This window comes from Sinohyriopsis cumingii, chromosome 15, assembly GCF_028554795.1.
Source record: "Sinohyriopsis cumingii isolate HCF-2022 chromosome 15, ASM2855479v2, whole genome shotgun sequence".
NCBI lineage: Eukaryota > Metazoa > Mollusca > Bivalvia > Unionida > Unionidae > Sinohyriopsis > Sinohyriopsis cumingii.
The window spans coordinates 114,394,258-114,412,703 of record NC_142975.1 but is presented as its reverse complement, the minus strand read 5'-3'; the positions used below and the strand labels follow the sequence as shown (position 1 = coordinate 114,412,703).

The 18,446-nt window shown below is 36.4% G+C and overlaps 1 protein-coding gene across 2 annotated transcripts in view; it reads left to right on the top strand.

The window, feature by feature from the left end:
* LOC149782525 (NFX1-type zinc finger-containing protein 1-like) overlaps positions 1-18,446 on the top strand; it is a 63,649-nt gene that overhangs the window by 31,746 nt on the left and 13,457 nt on the right. The window contains exon 1 of one of the 2 annotated variants that reach the window (XM_089933953.1): positions 10,618-10,702. The exons of the other annotated variant lie outside the window; for it this stretch is intronic. The gene's annotated coding sequence lies outside the window, so the exon portion shown is untranslated. Of the gene's footprint in view, positions 1-10,617; positions 10,703-18,446 lie in introns of those variants that run through there. 2 annotated transcript variants of the gene reach the window in all.

Sequence of the window (18,446 nt, the reverse complement as noted above, 5' to 3'; positions counted from 1 at the left end):
AAAATTTCTGCGAAGATTTGTGAACGCGTTTACGTGAACATCATATTCGGCCCGTAGCGTGGATAGTTTTCCATCCACGTCGTCGACGTATAGTTTGTTTGCGACGTCGTTGTCAGATTTTGGAGCTGTTACAGCTACTATTTTGTTCCCGTTCATGCTAAGTTCACCTGTCATTGTGTCACCGGTGTTTCTCACGCGATTAGCAACACTTTTTGCAATTTCATCTCTGATGGTTTTAAGTGACATACTTGAATCTCTGATTCTACCACCATCAGTAAACACGGGAATATTATCTGCAACTGCACCAACTACTCGCCGGACTATATCATTCCATTTGATATTGCTAGTTTTTAGTTTACCATATCGATCCTGAAAAATAACAACTTCATCTGGGTCAACTCCAGCCAGGTTCATAATATCAGCGAGGTCATCCTTAGTCGCATACTTTGACAGATCAACGTCGGATTTTATTTTCTTACTAGTAGAAGATCTTCCGTAAATGTCAACCATTATAATAAGATCCGTTGTTTAAAATGCTTTACGCGCAACATATCGGTTGCTTGTATAATCGTGCACGACTTTATGTGGCGGCCTGGATGATTTTGATATAGCGTCGAGTACATTAATTACTTCACGGCCGCATATTGGCGGATCTGTCATTGTTTGTGTGGGTAGCGTTGAATACCAAACTTTGGAACCTCTAGTTGTTGCATGGAGTGGTGCGACATACTTGATAAATTCAACAGGTGGAGCTAACCCGTACGAATCAAAATAAACAATTCCACGCGGATCAACCGCGTATGATACCCAATGAGTACCGGGTCCGGAACGTTTGTCAAGATTAATAATACCTGTTTCTAGTTTGTTTGGTTGTTTCGGTAATTGATCTCGCATAAAAACACCTCTAAAGGCAGATATTTTTAATTTTTTAGCAGCATCAAGTAAATCAAAATTTGATGCTGGAACGTCTAACGAAATGATCCTGGAAGCCTTAGGCCTCTCCCCCAACGAGATCCCGGTAATCTTAGACCGCGTCCCTTTTTTTTGTATCCCCGCCCTGTTGCTTTCTTTAGTGCCATTCCAGCGGCTGTTCCAACAGCACCTAACGCGGCCGCTTTTGCTACGGCTGGAGCAGCTGCAGCTATTAATGCCGAAATGGCCGCAAGTAGTGGAAATATACCACCCGTTTTAACCATGTCTTTGATGGCGCTCGGGGAGAGATGGAATTGAACTCCAGTTTTTGATTCTAGGGCTTTATTGAAATGTTTAATCTGATTATTTGTCAGCGATAATTTGTTTGGACCACCACTAATATGATCTCGTTTTAGTGATATTTTAGTTCCGCATTTGTTGGCGGTTTTTGATTGAAGCTTTTTTACCTGACCAGGAGTCAGAGTAACATTAACATGACTATACGACATTTTTATATAAAATATATTTTTCTAAATAACACGATTAAAGATTTTCCACCGGTGCATCAACGACCCTCATTCGACCACTGCCACCTTCAAGTAACATGGCCTTGTCGCTAAGTAAGACCGCGATCGCTCTGTAATCAACACCACCGGTATTTAATGTTGCTTTGAGATGTATATCAACGACAGATTGTTTTGATAGATCAAGATGTTCTAATGAAAAATAATAAATCGGGTAAAATTTTTTAAAATCTAGTTGTGATATTTGCAACCCGGTATCAACATTTTGATCACGTCCCATAAATTACATCAAACGATGATATGCACGTCCTATGTGATTTAATGCATAATTTAGTTGTACATTTTCTGTTGGTTCCTGTTGTCCGTTTATCCGTAAGGAAATATCTGTGAGACCTAGTTGGTCAAATATCATATGAGAGTGAACTTGTGAGTTTAAACGATCAGTTCTCTGAAAAGCAATAAAAATATGTCGTGGTGCAGAAACACCCTGTTGTGATGCTATATGCCATGTAAACTGACCGTTAACGTTAGTTTGCATACTGTCTGTGCTTGTTGTTAACCATGACAACAAGGATTTACCACCTGCATCCATGAAAGAAATTAATCGCTGTTCTTCTGCGATCGTTGGAGTCATTACCGGCATCCACAATGAAAGTTTCGATAATATTACTTTACCAGCATCACCAGCGGGTCTCCACAGAGCATCATTATCATCGTTCTTTCTTACAAGAACAACCGTGTGTCTAGCTCCAAAAATAACCTTTTTAACATTCCTGCAAAATCCAAAAATATGCGATAGTGGAATTGTACATGAAAAACCTCTATTGCCTCCTAGCAACATATTTCTACGTGCTGCAAATCCCAAGTTGAAATTTTCGCCAGAACCATGAACTACTGGCCACACGTCAGCATCATTGTTATCGGCAAAATTTCTTGGTCGTCTTATATTATACGGATCACTTTCAGGGTTATTGGAGTTATCTTTCACAAACATCATTGTGGGACCTGCTGATCTTGTATAATCATCAGAATATCTCGCCAGACCAATTATTGTTGTAGCAACGTCGACATCATTCTGAATTGATTCAATATTTTTTCCATCAATCATGTATGTGGCGCCACTAAATAATGCCATGATCCCGTTGTTGACAAAACCAATTTTTACTGGATCTAAGTAATTAGTATCATCCGTTTTTATAATTGTACCTTCTACCTCAAGAAAGGCATCAGCGGGTAAAAAGTATCTACTTGTGTCATGAACTTGTAGTTCAATTCTTCCACGTTGATCTGGTTGTTTTGCGTCATAGGAATAAAATTGATAATCACGTACAGATTCATCCTTAAGGACGGGTGCTTCCATGTCAAATGCTGTGTCGGATACGCGCTTGAACATTTTATTATAATTATTTTTCGTCTAACACGTTGATCACCGCCGCCGGAAAGTTCCACCTCGGAAAGTTCCACTTCCTGATATCAAACTTGAGATATTATTTCCAGATTCACCGAGTCCTTGATCTGCTAACGCCGCTAGTTTTTGATTTGCAGCCTGATTTATTATTTTACTTACGTCTGCGGGCATCACCTCAGTACTTGCCAGTTTCACCGGTGGTTGTTGTTTTCGTCGCAATAATCGTGCTAGTCTTTCCTTGATCGCCGAGAACGCCTTACCAGCAACATTGACAATTGCACCAGGAGCTTTATCACGAACAATATCAATAGCCTTCATCGATAATTGTTTTGCAACAGGTGCTACTTTTGGAGCTATCCTCGTGAATAATCCCCGAATGACATCACCAAGTCCATCTCCGTAAATAACACTATAGATTGGTAATCGTGAGTTTACCGCTCTAACCTGTGTGGGTTTACGATGATTATCATGCACAATCATCTTATTTTATTTACCATTTATCTAACAACTAGTCATCAACGAGCTCATCAATAAGTTCTCGGTAAACGCCGATATCCATGATGCCACCTTGAAATAGTCGCCGACAAATATCAGCTGCTTCATTGGTTATTTCTGGTGAATTATTTCCAGCTCGTTTTCCTCCTATGAGAACTTCTAACCGTGATACGTCATTGATGATATTATCAGGACATAAACCAGATCCTGTTTTAGGTTCATCTTGAGGTGTTTTAAATACTGGTGATTGCATTACCGGAGTAAGTACTTCAGTGGTGGCCGGGGGTGAGTCACCTTCTCGAAATCCATGTGGTGAATCTGTCGGTGTAAATGTTACAACCGGTGCAGAAATTTTCTTCGAGGGGAGTAATTTAATTAGCTCTTTAGTCCTTTTAATTTCCGACTTCAACCTTTGCTGTGGCGAAGAAGATCGCTGTTGTTCTATTTGTTGCAGAGGTGGAGGAAGCTGATACTGGGAGAATTCTTCTTGTTCTAGTTGTTCCCATCTCTCTCTATAAAGTCTTTTTACTTCTTCTTTAAGTCTTTCGTATTCTAGACCTCTAGCTTGTTTTTTGTTGTAATATACGCGATATATCCATTTAATGAAATTATCATCATTTGTTTTTTCATGACGGGGTTTTAAAATACTAGATTTATTAGATATATTATCTAATATCATCTCAGGTAATCTCTCTCTTTCAGTTTTTCTAATTTCCTCAACAACTCCTTCGTTAAATTTTGCAATTAATTCTACGTCTTCTCCTGCTGGTTTGGATTTAGATGCAAGTTTTTTTCTCACATCGGCGACTTCAGTACGAAGTTCTCCAATACCTTCAAGTATTTCCTCACCAACAGGTGGAGGTTGAGCTGCGGCTATGCCAGTTGGAAGGTCTCGTAAAATCTTCTTTGTCTGTTTAGTTCTTCTTGCTATTTTTTCAGCCTGCGCCGCAGTTTGTTCTAATACCGGAAAAATACCCTTTTTCCTCTTCTCATCTTCCTCTTTAATATCTCCCCATATAGTTTTTTCAACAGCCGCTGCAGCTTTCTTAGTAGCTGCAGTGACGGGTTTAAATAGTTTTTTAGTGTCTTCTTCGTACTCAACTTTTGATTCTTGCTGCGCTTGCAGATTTTTTCTAAATGAGTCTCTGACAGGAAGAAATTTTTTAATTGTTTCTAATCGTTCTCGTGCTGTTCTTGCAGTATGAGATTCTGGATGTATCATTTTATTATAACATTTAATTAATATCAGCAGAAGAGGAGCAGCAGAGAGGGTACCTACCAACGTTGGTCGTCAAAAAAATAAACAAGAAATAAATAAACACGTAGAGTACTTTATTTTTTCAGCTACTATTTCAAACTGAGGTTTTATTAGTACAATCGGTCATTACAGAAATAAAACATCTCAAGGAAAAGTTTATTTGTAAAATCTTGACCTTTCTACGAGATGATTTATTTGTTTGTTTTATTTGTTTTGTCGGAATTCTATGGTCTGTTCACCCTCTCTGCCATTCATCTGCACACCACTCCTAAAAGCATCGAACTCTGACAAAAGACAATGGACAAACTTATTAAATTTGGAATCCCCACTGTCAATCATGTTGTGTTTTTGGTCAAGTCTTTTGCCTATATTTTACAAGCAACTCTCTGATGACCAGCTCTGAAACCCCACTGAGAGCCCCTTGATTCAAAATTGAAAAATATGTTTACATCTTGTGTATCAGAGGAAACTAGGTCTGTTGAAGGATATGTAACTTGCAAACCTGAATATATACGAATTCAATCAGCAGTGTAACCCTTGTTCGAAGATTTATTTGTGGAATACATCTGTTTTGGCTGTTAAATGGATGACCTTTCGCTGGTGCTATTCATGAACATGTATATCACTAGAATAAGAAAATCTTATAGTAACAGTCTAAGTGACTGACTTGGCGGCCTTCACCGTCTCAGTCTACAACACATGTTTCACTTGCACACAATATTAACATTACCTTCTTCTTTAAAGATAAAGTTTCGAAGATGTTTTCACCTGCCCATGGGGCAAGCCATTGTAGGTTCAACGGCAAACCGGAAGTTCAGTGTCCTTTTTTCTTTATCATTTGCAGTATAGTATTATAATCGGAAACTATTTACTGCCGGTAACAACAGTACATATCTTTGTAAAATAGTACCCACCCACCCCAAGAAGGCCGGCCTGAGAGGTTTTAGCGCAAAAGGCGAACTATGACCTTGCCCCCCCCCCGGGAAAAAGTCACTTCCGTCTAATTTGAGGCCCTTAAAGATTGGCTGGCTGGTAGGCGCGCGCGCACACACACACACACAGCAGAATGTTGCACTTGCCTTTAGTAACTTTAATAGAAAGTGATATCATCGGTACAGGACAGCTTAAGACAGTAAAATTTACGATATGATCCTCAAATTCCTAAAATAAACCCACACGAATGTCTAAAAAGTGCACGCAATATCACTGTGCCAAGCGTTAAATGAATCTAATGAATGTTTTTGTTGAAATCTACCATTTGTTTCATTAGGGTTGGTGTCACCTAGTGCGGTAACTCATGGTGTCATCCCCATGGACCCACTTCCTGCACAAAAATTCAAATCGTTTATAGACAGTCATTTTGGTGTACTCCCCTCTGATGGTGTCACTCGGTGCGGTTCGCACACCCCGCACCCCTCCTAGTGACGCCACTGAATCTACTTCTTTATTGCACGTAATTTAGTTCGGCAAAATGTGAAATATGATCACAAGATAAGCGTATAGAACTGGAACCTCTTGTTACAAACAATGCTTACAAGCGATGTGTATAACAAAGCTACACACACATATCTATCCAACACGGGTAAGTTCAAATAATTATTATCTATTAACGTCGATATGATATCACCAACAAGCTGTTATCGGTCTTAGCGTCAGGCTTAACAAGCATTCGATGATACCTACCAGTGTAGATAAACAAGTCACAAGATGTCCTTGCTGCATCATACCGCCCGATTATACATGCGCAGAAAAATGTTCACAAGGACAATATGATTACACACACACACACACACACACACACACACACTATCACGGGCAACTAATTATTATATGACCTACGGAACCAGCCTACGAGTGGTGGTATATTCAATACCGCATTCAAAAGAATGAACGTCGCTGATCGGCATAATATGCTTACCTGAAAACATTGACATTACGTTTTTTTTTTTATATAGAAGAAACCTGTGTATAGGTACGTTGTACTCATTTGTAAGCTTGAACCTACACTGTAAAACCACTTTTTGTTGTATCGCTGTCGTCGTATATGTACAACTAGATGTAAACCGGGAGATCTAAAAGGTTAGTGCAGAAAACGATCTTCAAGCACAAATGCACTGCCAAATCTGATGAAATGTAACAACCTAATCACTGCATGTCATTGATGTTGAATGCAAGATTGTATGCAAGTCCGATACAATTTGTCTTCACACATACCTTCCGGTACATCGGGCATCTAAAGCTTTCTCGACAAATAGAAGACGAAGCTATTCACAAGGTGCCATTTGAACAGTTATATAACTACTTTCTACACGTTACTCTTCTTAACAAGTTGTTTTACATAAAATAACTTACGTTATTTAAAAGGTAAAAAAATAATAACGATGCTTTATCTTAAATAAACATTCTAAAACGATAATATATGTATGAAAACCTCATTCCAAATGAAATTTTCCCACAATGCAATTGCATGCACAGTCTTGTTCACCTTTAAGGATTACATCGTAATGACCCCAATATATACAGTCATGTTGTGTAAAGTAAATTAGATATAAATTACAACAGTACATTTTGGCAAATGTTGCAATATACGTTCAGGTATGTGTACAGGTATGTAGTACCTAAGTACAAATCCTGCTTACAATTTCAAAAGCATGATGGCATTTAGAAACATTTCAAAATCATGATGGCATTTAGAAACATTTCAAAATCATGATGGCGTTTAGAAACATTTCTAAAACATGAATTAATTATTATATGATTCTGAAAATTAAAAGTCTATAAAGAGAAATTTGTTTTATCTGAAATTTTAGGGAGGGCAGAGTACATTTCCATGTGATTTCTTAAAAGAGACCACACTGATCTAATATCAAGAAAGAATTTTCATTTTTATTTACAAATTAACTGATCCATTAATGTTTAGAGACATGGAAACCAATCCATATTTTAGTGGTACAACCTACGTTTCGAGTCCTGTTACCAGTATACATTAATCCACTGAATTTTTTTTTAATTTTGTGATCTAATTCTTGATAAGCATGTTCAAGTTTTAATGAGTACTTCTACAGCCGTCCTTCATATTCATCTGGTGCGATAGCTTTATCTCCTGAGATAAAAGTTTGAAGAATGTTGGCAAGAATGTCAGTGATAAAACAATGAGTCAAGAAATTCGTTTAGTAAGCAAATTAGTAATGTGTTCATGTGACAGAAATTCCCTCCAATTATCTCTGCTTGTTTAAGTGACATAATCCTGAAGAAAATCTTCAGAGTGTAACAATAAAAACGATATGCATGGTTTGAAATAAGAAATAATCTCCTGTATATATGTTTAACAGTTAAAAGAGTATGATTCAACAAAACAAATTCATAAAAGTGCAGGAATGAAATGCATGCCCATATTCATTTGATGTTGACAATGTGGCACTAATGTCAGGAACTTGGGTATTTCTGGTGTTAAGGTCAATGAGACAGATATGTCCAGTGCTAAGGTAGGAGAGAAAGACGTGTCCATTGCTAAGGTAAGTGAGAAAGATATGTCCATTGTTAAGGTCTGAGAGAACGTTATGTCTGTGTCAGGGACGAATACATGTCTGGTGCTAATATGAGGAAGGTAAATATATCGATTGCTAAGGTTATTTATAGTGCTAAGGTCACAGTGTGTCCAGTGCTAAAGTGGGGGGGGGGGAGGGTTAATAATCTGGTTCTAATGTCTTGGCTGTGGATATGTCTGATGCTAAGGTCAGGGAGGTGAATAGGTCCAGAGCTACGGTCAGGAGGATATACAAAGTTGGTGCTAAGGTCAGGAGGGCAGATCTGTCCTGAGTCAAAGTCAGAGTGGGCAGATAGGTCCAGTTCTAAGACCAGACAGGTAGATATGCATGGTGCTAATGTGAGTGGGTAGATACATCTGGTGCTAGAGTTAAGAACGTAATATACCTGATGCAAAAGTCAGGTTGAATGCTTTGCCTGGTGCTAAGGTCAGGGAGGTGGATATCTCTTGTGCTAAGATTTCTTCAGGAATGAGTACGTCCAATGCTAAGGTCAAGAGGGATTGATAACTATTGTCTGGGAGGTAGATATGTCGGGTGCTAGGGTCTGGGAGGCAGATATGTCGGGTGCTAAGGTCTGGGAGGTATCAATGCATGTCATTTACGAAGGCTTTGATATATTTATGGTTACGTTCAGGGATGTAGTTATGTCCATTGATAAAATATTGAATGTAGAGATGTTCTATGTTTAGGCCAGAAAGCACAGATGTGCTTAGCCTTAAGGTCTGGAATTATTATGTCTGGTGCTAGGGTCTGGAGTTGTGTATATTGTTCATTTTTCAGGAAGGTAGATATGTCTAGCGTAAAGATGTGGAAGGTCGGTACGTCCCTTGATAGGAATTGGATGGTAAATTTTATGCTTAGGACAGAGAAAACAGTGTGATTGCTAACAGTTTAGTCTTGTGTACGTTATATAGTCAGACGTCCTATTATCAATGTCTGCCATTTATTCTGTATTTCAAAATTACAGAAATGTAAGTTAATTATCCATATCCTGTGTACACTTGAAAACATACACAGTTGGAGTTAATGCAAGCCTAGCTGACATCTCGTGATCTAAACGGATGTAACTTTTGAAAGAAAAAAAAAAATACTTGTGAACCTCTACATTTTATCTACAGTGAACTTTTCTTCAATTCGACCTCCTCAATTTATCATATTTTTGTAAATGTAACTGACATGGAACTTCTCTGCGAATTAGTTATAGATGAGTTTTGGCAGGGTACATTGCGCTCTAACAGAAAGCAATTTGACAGAAAAATCGGGAGATAAAAAACAATTTTGTAAGGGTACGATTTAAGCTATTCAGAGTTTCGGTCTCTTAATATCTTCGTTCTGTACAAAAGCAAGCCATACTGCCTTCATCCATCTTATGTTGACATATATTGATTACAATTATGCTAAGTCTATTTGCTTATACCATTGATTTTCATTTCCTTTAGCACAGATTTTTACGATAGCTGATAAACATCATCAGTAAAAATCCAAAAGACCTATTTTTAAATGCCCTTCGAATGAGTAGGCCTAACGAATGGTTTGTACATGCTTTAAATGTAAGAACTTCACACAAGTCTAATTGTTGTATTTGCTCTTGATAATATATCCTTTCTTTTTACTTCGATTATCGCCGTTTTCAGATCATGATAGGGTGTACATAGCAGCCAGTATAACTGATTGAGGAAGAACCCTGGAAAGCCCCGGGAAGCACCACCGACCCACGAGAAGCTCCTGGCAGGCTTTCTTACTTACACATGTTAGCCGATCCTGAGACTCGAACACACACAGAGTTGAGATGGCAGTGATCCGGAACGGTGAGCGCTTTAGACCACTCGGCCACTTGAGGCCCCCATATGGCACTATGCAAAGTCTTGCAACCGTTTTCATTACTTAGCATGTTTTTCTAAATATTTTTGCCAAGTAACAATTTTCATTTCTCGCTGAACAAATTTTTTAACATACGAAAAGTTATCCTTGAAATATATTGCTCCGGTGGCCTAGTGGTTAGAGCGTCCGCCTCGGATGCGGAAGGTTGCGGCTTCGAACCCCAGCCAAATCATACCAAAGACTTACGAAAATGGTACTAACAGCTGCCTCGTTAGGCGCTCAGCATTAAAGAGGTTAGTGTTAGGACTGGTCTGCCTAGTGTCAGGATAATGTGACTGTGTGGGAACTCATGCTACATGTCTGCGGCACAATGCACTAGTGCTAGACCGCATTATAAACTGCCACACTGCGGACATCGTAGCGATATGACTGAAAAATTGTTAAAGCTATGTTAAAAATCCAAATCTCACCTTGCAAACTATTGATTACCACATGTGACCATATTCTCTCCTACTTGTTTCTATTATATTTTTTCTTGAGCATAATGATGACTGCAGGTCAAATTATTGCGGAATCAGCCAATGAAAATCCGGTGTCTTATCCGGGGCTTGTATTAAAATTTGTTTAATATCATATATCAATACCCTGCATGTCAGAGCATGTTTTGCCTGTATTACTTATGGCGAGTGACATAAAAATACAGTGACACTGACGTGGTGGAAAAATCGAACCTTTGGTATGTATATATTACACACTTATATATTTGTCTGTACTTGTCATGTTTGAATTGCTGTGGAGCAGCATTCTTATTGCGAACAACATAAATTAATTGAACGAGGAATATCCTTTGCTTTGTGGAATAATCACGTCCATTTTGTTTTGTATTTAAGAGCTAATGGTACCGATAAATTCAGCACAGGTGGGTGATGGAATGGTATTCTGATTATGATGTATATACATTCTGGCAAAAGTAATGTCCAGTTCCCTTCAGTAAAGTAGCCTGTATTACATAGAAATGAGTTTGTGAAAAAAATAACTTGCTGTCAAAATGCCATGCATTTTTGTTCACGGATTTTGAAGCAGTGTACATCAATATGGAATTTGTGTTAAATGATGCAAAAAATGTCACTGACACTAATCAATAAGCCATTAAGTGCCAAAAAAAGTCGATTTAGTTTAAAACATTTTTTAGAAATTGAACATAACAGGTTTGTCTGCATATACTGTATGTAAAACATAGACAAGTTAGTCGATTATAAAAAGCTTGAAAGTAGGTCATAATAAAAGGTACGGAGGCCTCCACTACTACCAATTAATAGTATTTTACGAGTAACACAATGACACATTGTACATATATGTCCATAATGATAATAATGTAAGTGACACACATTATGATCATCTCCAAGTAGAATAGTTTGGAATATTTTAATCATCTCGGTTCGTACGTTTAGTGCCTGCCCGACTCTATTTAATTTAAATTTTGTACCGCAGTTATGACAAATACACCATAAACTGTTCGCTGCTCGCCATTTATGACTTTCGTATGTATATTTACAGGACTGCCAATTTATTCTACTATCTTCTTTGCTTCCATACATACAGCAGAGTGAACTGTTATGTCGTGGTCTTTCCATTATAATAGTTGTGTCATTCTGTAACCAGACAAATTATATGCCTACTGTTTATTTGAAATCTATCGTGATTAAACACACGTAGCTTCCTAGTATGCTGAATTTAGATGTGATGAGCAAAGATGGAGGTTACCTTTTCTATAGCAGATATTTATTTTATCTTTATCATCTAATATGGCTTAAATCTAATCTTGACATTATGATACTGTTCCACCTTCTCATCTCCTGCTACACACAATTCCCATATGGCTTAGCTACATTTGCTATAATGTCGACGACTAGTGGCATTAAATCACCTGTTCTAATCCTTCTTTCTTTTTATGTTGTAATCCTTCTTTATTTCTATACATTTTAACTTTTTGACACATCGTAGATTCCACTGTAGAATATCATACACATTGATATATGTCAAATTCACTGTCTCTGACCCTGTCAAGAATTATTGATTAGTGACAATCATAACATCCGAGAAATCTGATGGATGACCTTATGAAGTATGCAATTTTTTCATATATCTCACCTGATCAGTTACTGATGTTCATATAATTAAACATTTTCTTCTCTTAAACCACACATTCTGCCTTGCGGGAAGTTTCTTCCAACACAATAGCGGATACATATCCTACATTTACAGTAGTTTTTATACTTGAGAGCAAAATCAATAGAAGTGCCTGTTGCAAATAAATATAATGCACATTTATGATATATAGGGAATGAAAGGTAGTTTTCGTAATCTTTATACGTGTATTAAGAAGGAACGACTGGTAATACCGGAAAATATCACGTTTGGAGGATCAATATTTACATAACTATATGCGGTTAATCGATAAAGGACGAGCAAGTGGAATATCAATAATTGAATAACTCAGCTGCTAGCATAAATTTAAAACGTTTCGGAACTGTCGTCGCTATTAACAGTACTGATAACAATGTACAATGAAATTCCGGTTGCCGTTGAGGTGCACTGGCGTACCCCAGCGGGCGACATATATGCATGTAATATAATTCTCAATCACGGACTGTATTGACTGGAAGAAGACCAATATGGCAGCCTCTATTACATTGCCGTGTGATGTTTGCCACATGTAGCGTTTTTAAGGCCTTGCGCATGCAAAATGTAATACTTTGTCGCACCAGGTTTAGTATTTATGGAACTCCCTACTCACAATGCACTTCATCAATTTTATCTCTATGTGGTATTATATTGCGCGTAAAATGTAATATTATATTGCCTATTTTAGTTGTTATAAATAGCCTTTACGCGAAACAAAATTATACCTGCACATTATATAGACACATGTTTTAATGTTGCATTTTCCACTTATCATGTTCTGTGAAAAATATTTGGCTATACTTTACATACATACATACATACATACATACATACACACACATACATACATACATACATACATACATACATACATACGCACACACATACATACATACATACATACATACATACGCACACACACACATACATACATACATACATACATACATACATACATACATACATACGCACACACACACATACATACATACATACATTACATACATACATACGCACACACACACACACACGCATGCATACATACATATATATACACACACACACATACATACATACATACATACATACATACATACATACACTGCAGACATCGTAGCGATATGACTGAAAAATTGTTAAAGCTACGTAAAAAATCCGAAAATCACACACACATACTCTTTTACTTCAGTAACTTACGTGATCAGCAGATAATAAAATGCATAACCCACTGAGCACAAGTATGAGTGGACGAGCAATTTGTTTGATTTATTGAAGTTATATCTACACAGTAGAAAAGTAAAGTTATCGTTCTTGAGTCCTTTTCATAGCTTAAGCAATAATGTCCTTGACCAGATACATGGCCCACTTAACACACACGTGAATTGACAAGGAAGTTTTTGTCATATGTTGAAGTCGTATATACACCGTAGAAAAGTAGATTAACCATTTCTGAGTTCTTTACATAGTTTAAGAAGCCTATTTTCTACCTCCTTCATATTTCTACCTGCTTTAGTTTGACTTCTTAACACGGTTTCCTTAACTGATTCCCTGTTCACCTCAGTTCTCTTAAATTGTCCCATCTCAAACCCTATAACCTTATTTGAGTGAAACTGCATATGGGTCTCTATTTACTTCAATGTGTTCAACCTCATCTGTACTGCACTCCTAACAGCATCAAACTCGGATTTAAGATTATGGACTAACTTGGAATCCATTCTTTCAATCTTAGTAAAACCTCGCTTTTTTAAAAGCATTTTACCTAAATTTACAAGTAACACTCTGATGACCAGCTCGATGTCCACACTTGATGGCCTTTAATTCCAATTTGAGATATATGGACTTATTTCTTGCATATCGGGAGAAATTTGGGTCTGTTTAGGAATTTCTAACTTGCAGACCTGAACGTGCAAGAATTCCATCAACCCTGAAACGTTTAGTTGAAGATTTATTTGTTGAAGACATCTTTTTATGCTATTCAATGGATGACCTAACTCTCATGAAGTTTAGGTACATATATATTATAACTGTCAAGAATTAACACGTCCAAATATCTTATAGTAGCTGTTAAAGTGACTAATTTTACGATCTCCACCCTATCAGTCCACAAGTGTTGTACTCGCACAACAGTCTCGTTATCTTCTTCCTTAAAGATAAAGGCTGTGAGATGTTTTTTTTTTCTGCATATAGGCAAACCGGAAGTTCATTGTCCTTTCCTTTATCATATTTAGTTATGTACTATAATCTGAAATTATTCACTGGCTGTAACTACACAACTTATGTTTGTAACACACACACACACACACACACACACACACACACATATACACACACACACAGAGCAGCCGTCCGAAGAACACAAATACTGCACCTGCCTGTAGCAATTTTAATAGACAATAATATCGGCGGTACAGGACAACTCGCGACAGTAAAACGTAGAATTACATCCTCAAATTCCTAAACAAAACCGTAACTATTTTCCCTCAAAAACGAGCACTTAATATCTGCTATCCGTTAAAACGCAACGAATTGACAAAATTGTCTTTGTTTGAATTCTGCATCATTATTACACGCAATTTATTTGGCGAAAATATGAAATCTGCTCACAAAACAAACGTATAGGACTTTTAGTCTTGTTACAAAGAATGCATACACTATTCGTTTTCATACATGTAATTTTGACCATATCCAAGTGCAATATATATGGCAAAGTTAATATAAATACAGAAATTATATTCAACTCAAGTAAGTTCGAATAATTATTGAGTAACGTTATTGATATCTTCAACAAGCTGTTCTCATTGTAAACGTATACGGTTTATGAAGCAGTCAATGATATCTGCAAGTTGTATGTACACAAGGAAAGGATATACCAGTATATTAATTACATGTCCTGACATGCTAGATCGACCAAATAGTTTGGCATGCTATGATAGATTAGGTCACAGAAGTTCTTGCTGCATCATACCTCCCAGGTATACGTGCGCAGAAAAATGTGCGCAAGTACGTTATGATCATGCACACATACATACGCGCATACACAACTCTCTCTCTCTCTCTCTCTCTCTCTCTCTCTCTCTCTCTCTCTCTATATATATATATATATATATATATATATATATATATATATATATATATATATATATATATATTCTGACCCCAAAACAAAATGTAGAGGTTGTTTCACATCCCGGTTTTCAACTGATTTATCCTTCATTTATCGGATCTCTTTTTATTTTGGTACATTTATCTGCGCAGTTACTAGTTCTTGTGTGAATAGGCACACACACTTTAAATAACAGTCTTTCGAGATGGAGAGTTATCAGAGAATAAATATATAGGCATGGTGGTATATTAAATACTGCATTTAAAATAATGAAGGTCGCTGGTTGGCTGAAAATAATTTCCAGAAAAGTTTAACGCATTGTTTTAAAAAAGAGACCTGTGTATGTGTATATTTGTAGGCTTGAACATAAAATCATTTTAATTTTATCGTTGTCGACTGGTTTAATCTATAATACTATTCATAGGATGTAAGCATGATTTGCCAGTCTTAACACAAAAGTGCAGTAATTTGGACAAACGCTGGTTTATTAATTAATGTAGATATCTGTTTCCATATGCACTAAACTGACAAGACAGTGCAAAACAAAGGTTAACTCTGCATAGCTCCCTCTCTTAAATTCAAGCACTCACGAAACAACATCAAAACAACACAAAAACTACAAGATTCTATATATCAATTTTTTTCCAATTATATACAAAAATAAATTTCTAATTTTCTGAAAGAGCAAACATTGTTTTAGGAAACTTTTGATGTGTAGTTGCTGTTTAGAGGACACTTTTGACATCCATAAAATCATTATGAATTAATTTAAATATATAAGTTTATCAGGCTGCTTAGAACGACTAACAAGCGAACTAATTAACCCGGAAACGCGGTAAATATATGATGGTTTTAAAGTTCTAAAATATAACAAACATCTATTTTAAGCAATCATGACCATCCATTATACTTTGAAAACATGAAAATTACTAGGTCAAAAAATATTAAGTCAAGATAAATATTAGTGATAAACCTTGTATTTCTTTTCCAGGCTCTCAAGAGTGCAATTGTTAGCATAATACAAATTAACCGTCAATGCAAATAAACATTAATTAAAATGAGATAAAACTGTTTGTAAGCACAATCGGAACCTGGCCTAGATGGACTCCATAACGCGATTAAAATGAATTTAAAATGAACTACAATTTAAATGTTTTTTGAAAATTAAATAATGGACTTAGCATTTAAGAAATTAACAAGAGTTGGTCTTATCCTTGTTTGCAATTAAATTGAACGCTTTAGGTAACCGATATATAGTAGTAGAAATATTTCTAGAGATAAAAATCTAATACAATTAAACAAAGAAACTATTTCGCATACAAAAACATTTAACATTTCTGATGACTGCATTATTTGACAGCAATGAGTATGTTGATAGGTACAGACACATATCGCAGTGTGACGTGAGATTTTGGCAGAACAAACTGGTTATAGTGGATATCAACAGCTGGACAGAGTATATCTTAATAGTATTTTAGACATCAAAGCATACTAGAAGTCATAAAATCTATTTATAACATTAATTAGTTTAAAATAGAAAAACTAATCCCTGAATATGTATATTATTATATGGTGAAGAAGTACTCAAATAATAAATGAAGAATAAAAATAACAAACCTAAAATGTTTTAACATAATATGGAATAACTTTGGAACGTTACTTTCATCATGCTGATAAAAACATGAACGAAATCAATCAAATAGCTATTCATGAATATACTCATTACTGGAACTTATTAGAAAGCGTAAATAATAAAGAAAAGAAATGTAATAGATGAATAAATTCGTGTTCGGGGATTTTTGGTTCAGTAAAATTAAACAACATTCTTACTTTTACCGCATTAATGTTGATCCAAAAATAACCATTGAATGTGTTTACTTTTTCTGGAAAGTATAAACGAATTAACAGGCGAACAAAGTGCAAAGTTAAATTATGGCATCAGATATGATGTGATTTGTAAATCAGATGCTCAAGTTCAAAACCGAACATATATCGCATTGTCTGTTTTAGCTGCTCAAGATTCATCTAAATATTATTTGAGAAATTAATTTTAAGTCAAGGTATATAATCAGATGAAACCTTTATTATGAGATAGATTTGAGAATCCAAAGCTAGACTTGATTATGCTATGGGCGGTGATGATACATGTATATTGCCTATTGATATGAAATTGATATAACAATACCGTTAAAAATCGCCTGTTAGCTTTAAACCACGAGCAAACATTGTTATAAATGCTGACTTTGTAAATATCATGATTCATGCAGCTGACAAACAGTCTGTAACAACTCGTTAAAAGACAGATAATGAAATAAAGGAAGAGAACATAGTTATATATTGTGAAGAATAAGAAATAGTAACAGCCTTGTAACTGCACCGGTACCTGCGTTACAAAACGAAACTCATGAACAAGAAAAGACAGGTGGTCACACATAGCTGTGGTCTTTCAAGATAGGTTTCACTGTAGTACATATATGATAATCACTTGAAAATTAGTCTATCTAAACATGACACCAAAAAACACCATCATTTACATTTGCTGGGATGGTTGTGAGGGCTGGTTTAATTAACGTCTTAGGGGCCCCGAGTGGCCGAGTGGTCTAAAGCGCTGTCCGTTACGGATCACTACCATCTCACCTCTGTCTGCGTGGGTTCGAGTCTCGGATTCAGCCAACGTGGGTATGTGAGAAAGCTTGCCAGTAGATTCTCGTGGGTCGGTGGTTCTTTCAGGGGTTTTCCCGGGTTTTTCCTCCTCCATTAATACTGGCCGCCATGTATAGCCTATCGTGTGCTGAAAAATGGCGTTAAACCCTACAACAACAACAACAACAACAAAAATTCATGTTTTAAAATGCATCATGAATTCCTAGCCCTTTTTACTGCCGTGTTGGCACCTTTCATCAAAACTGCAAACAACAGGCCAAACAATAATACATCAAAATAAAATACCACATCAAATAAAATACTACATCAAATAAAATACCATATCAAATATACTGTCCGCCATGCATAGACTATCTTGTGTTAAAAATAGTGTAAAACCCACAAAATCTAACCGAAACCAAATGCAACAAGAGTTGGTACAATCCTGCATCTAGCTGTAGTAATGTTAGTATTTACTGCATCTTTCTCTTTAAAAAAATGTTTAGAATTTTACCTAATGGTACCTTTTCCCTAACGTTTGAATTTATTT